The sequence below is a fragment of the Castanea sativa genome, chromosome 1, assembly GCF_040712315.1.
Source record: "Castanea sativa cultivar Marrone di Chiusa Pesio chromosome 1, ASM4071231v1".
NCBI lineage: Eukaryota > Viridiplantae > Streptophyta > Magnoliopsida > Fagales > Fagaceae > Castanea > Castanea sativa.
The window spans coordinates 39,333,870-39,338,524 of NC_134013.1; positions in this window are offsets into that span (position 1 = coordinate 39,333,870).

Here is a 4,655-nt window from a genome sequence, read left to right on the forward strand (position 1 = left end):
ATCCAGACTGGTTGGCGAATGTAGTCATGATAAAGAAGGCCAACTGCAAATGGTGGATGTGTGTGGACTTCACTGACTTAAACAAGGCTTGCCCCAAGGACAGTCATCCATTGCCACGCATTGACTAGCTGGTGGACTCGACGGCAAGTCGCAGACTGCTGAGCTTCATGGACGCCTTCTCAGGCTACAACCAAATAAAGATGGACGAGGCAGATCAAGAGAAGACTTCATTCATTACTAGCCATAGGTTATTTTGCTACAAGGTAATGCCTTTTGGTTTGAAGAACGCGGGGGCGACTTACCAAAGATTGGTTAGCCACATGTTCCATCCTTAAATTGGGCGAAATGTGGAGGTTTATGTAGATGATATGCTAGTAAAGAGTTTGGACGAGGAGAAGCATCTGGACGACCTTCAAGAAACTTTTGATACGCTTCGACGATATAACATGAAATTAAATCCAAGCAAGTGTGCTTTTGGAGTCTCGTCAGGAAAGTTTTTGGGGTTCATGGTTTCGCATAGAGGAATTGAGGCGAATCCAGACAAAATCCAAGCGATACTAAATATGGAACCACCGAAGAACATCAAAGAAGTCCAGTCTCTTACCGGACGAGTTGCCGCTTTTAATAGGTTTGTTTCAAAAGCTACTAACAAGTGTTTGTCATTCTTTAAAGTCCTTAGAAAGGCATTTGAGTGGACAGACGAGTGTCAGAAAGCCTTCCAAGACCTGAAGACTTACCTCACGACAGCACTGTTGTTAAGATTATCTGTACCTGGAGAGGAATTGTACTTGTATTTGGCAGTGTCCCTGCACACTGTGAGCTCGGCATTGGTTAGAGAAGAAGGACGGGTTTAGAAAATGGTTTACTATACGAGCCGAGCACTAAGAGGAGCGGAAGGACAATATCTGATGATGGAGAAGCTAGGCTTTGCTTTAATCACAGCTTCTAGAAAGATGAGACATTATTTTCAAGCTCATGTTATCAATGTCCTAACGGATCATCCCCTAAAGAAGGCAATGAACAAGTTGGAAGCTGCAGGACAACTAATCCAATGGGCAGTGGAACTTAGTGAGTTTGATGTCAGATACCAGCCAAGGAGCGCGATAAAGGCACAGGCATTGACGGATTTCATTGCGGAGTTCACCCCTAGCCAGGACGAGCTGGACAAAGACGTAGGAGTCGAAAGGTGGGTTATCAATGTAGACAGGTCATCCACACTATACGCGGGAGGGATTGGAGTCATACTAATATCCCCGGAGGGTGACAAGTTGAAGTACGCAGCCTGTTTACAATATCAAACCACCAACAACGAAGCGGAGTACGCAACTCTACTCAAAGGGCTAGAATTGGCTAAATCCCTAGGGGCGGAATCAATAATAGTCAAAGGAGATTCTCAGCTAGTCATCAATCAAGTGAATGGAATGTGTGATGCTAAAGAAGATCGGATGAAGAAATACCTCAACAAAGTGAAGCGGCTTGTCCAAAAGTTTAAAGAAGTGAGTTTTGTTCAACTCCCGAGGGAGGAAAACATGGAAGCAGATGCCTTGGCAAGAGCAACTTCGGCAAGAGGGGTTATGGATAAATATGACAGAATCCAATACATGCCAAGCATAGACCTTCTAGATATACAACAAATAGGAGGAGGAGAAAATTGGATGAGTCCAATAGTAATCTATCTTAAAGATGGAAGGCTTCTAGAAGACAAGGATGAGGCTAGGAAGCTGAGGGTCAGGGTTGCCAAGTACATCCTCATAAATGAAGTGCTATACAAGCGAGGCTTTTCTCAGCCCTACCTAAGGTACTTGGCTCCGGACGAATCAAACTATGTGTTGAGGGAGGTCTATGAAGCAGCATGTGGGAATCACTCAGGAGCAAGATCGCTAGTTCATAAGGTCGTCCGTGCAGGTTACTATTGGCCTACAATTCAAGCAGATGCTAAGGCTTATATCAAGGTGTGTGACCAGTGTCAGCGTCATAGCAACATCCCTAGACAGCCATCGGAGTACCAGACCCCAATGATGGCCCCATGGCCCTTTGCACAGTGGGGACTGGATATCCTAGGTCCTTTCCCCCTAGGAACCAGACAAATGAAGTTTTTGGTAGTAGGGATTGACTACTTTGCCAAGTGGGTGGAGGCCGAACCTCTTGCAAAAATCACTCAACAAAATGTTAAGAATTTCGTTTGGAAAAATATCCTATGTAGATTTGGAGTACCTAGGGTACTAGTATCTTATAACGGACGACAATTTGACAACGCACCTTTCAGGAACTTTTGTGAATAGTTTGGAATCAAGAATAATTATTCCTCGCCCTCCCACCCACAGGCAAACGGACAAGATGAAGTAGAAACCGATCCCTGCTGAAAATTATCAAAACTCAGCTCGAGGGGGCAAAGGGGATATGGCTAAATGAGTTGCCAGGTGTTCTTTGGGCCTACAAGACGACTGTGAGGACACCAACAGGAGAAACCCCTTTCAAGATAGTCTATGGAAGTGAAGCAGTCATACCTGCGGAAATGCATATGGCTAATCATCGAGTGATGAAATACCAGGAGAAAGATAATGAAGAGAAAATCTGTTTTAACCTCGATCTCATTGACGAGGTAAGGGTGGACACAGAGCAAAGGACAGCGAGATATAAAAATCTTATGGCTAGGCAGCACGATGCCATGGTAAAGCCCAGGTGCTTCAACATTGGGGACCTCGTTCTTAAAAGAGTCTCCTTGGCAACCAGGAATCTAGCTCATGGAAAATTGGGACCCAATTGGGAAGGACCCTATAGGGTAATCAACTGCAAGAGACAGGGGTTATACTACTTGGAAGCTCTGGACGGACGAAAGTTAGAGCATCCCTGGAACGTGGAGCACTTGAGGAAGTATTATCAGTAATAAGCTTGGAAGAAATTCTCCAAGGACGAGGTTGTAGCTATGGACAAAGTTACAGCTATGGTCTATATGTTTACTCATATTTACAGTTGTGTTCTTACTACTACTATGGTGTGTTTTAAGAATAAAAAATGCACTAGTTTTTAAACTTTTGCACCGTCTACAGACACGTTAGTGAAAGACGAGGTTATGTATGTAAAAGCATTTTCCTAATGCACTAACTTCTAAGTAGGTGTCATATTTGTGAACAATGTTTATATAATAATATGGTTTGGATTTCCAATGTATTTCATGCATAAGTCTAATTTTCGTAATAGTACCCACATGGGGGGCAAAAGCCTAAGACGAATGAAAATCTCTAGATGCAGGGATGTAACATTCATAAGCTTTCCACAAAATGAGGATAAAACAAATAAAAATAAGCTAAGGCATACTCGTCTAAAAAACAGACGGATGAGAAAAGGGCATACAACGAAGCATTAGAGTCCATGGACGAGCGTCTAGCCAAGACGCTCTAGTGTTCTAGGACGAGTCAAGCATTAGAAACGTCTTGACGAAGAACGAATACCAATTGCCTAGCCTATGGACGAGGAAAATAACTGGCGAAACCATCACTGCCACTCTGAGGACGAATTATACTTGCAAAAATTGTTGAATGACAAATGAGTCGTCCATATGCAAACACATCGTCCATAGAGAAAGTGCGTAGACGAACCTCTAACATCGTCCATAGGAAAAGTGTACGGACAACCCTCTAATACCTGTAAAAGCCAGTAGCATAAGTGGTATATATATGTATATATAAAAAAAACAAACTCGTCCATGCAACAATATGTTCAATAATTAGACAAATAATGTAAATAAACATTCATAAGTCAAAGCTTTAAAGGGTAGACGACCACCGTCCAAAAACCCTTATAAAGTAAAAGCCTAAAAGGCAATTGTTTATAAACTCGTCCCAATTTCTTGGACGAGCAAATTGTACTTGAATAAATTTCAAACGATCCCAGACTATGGACCTTACAAAAAAAAAAGGAGAAAGGAATTAAGATAAACTTTTTCTGATACAAATTTACTGAGGGTCGTCTCAAGCCTTAGGCTCATCCCGGGCAGGCTGCGTGGTGGCATCGTCCTCAACGTTAACGTCCTCTGAACTCGTCTAGAGGAGGGAGCTTGAAGCAGCCCCACCAAGGTTAAGTTTAATAAGATTAAAGTCAATCTCAGGGAATTTCTCCAATGCGTCCACCCTGAAATCTTCAAACCCAACTGCAAAGTTGGTGTCTAGTAGATCAGTGAATTGTTTGGACGCCTTAAACTCTGCAACTGCGTCTCCCTTAGCCTTTTCAAGAAAGGCGCTTAACTCGTCGTTCTTTTTTTAGAGGAGATCAAAAAGAGCATCCTTCTCTTTGACATCAATCTTTAACTCCTCGGCGTTATTTTTTAGCTTCTTTGCATCTTCCTTGGCCTTAGCAGCCACCTTAGCCCACCTCTTAGACTCGTCCTTCCCCTTTTGGACCGTCTTCTCCAATAGAATCATCGTCTTGTCTAATTGAGTTGCCTGCCTGGACGCTGCGATAAACTTAGACATTGCCTGCGTAAATTAAAATTTCATTACAATACATATATACATGAGTATAACTGATAAGACAAGGCATACATATATGAAAAAGGCATACCTTAAAAAGGTCATGAACGCTAGAGCGCTCAAAATCCTTTAAAGACATGTCATAGCATGCCGTCACGTCCTTGTCTGTCACGACTTTCTCAAACC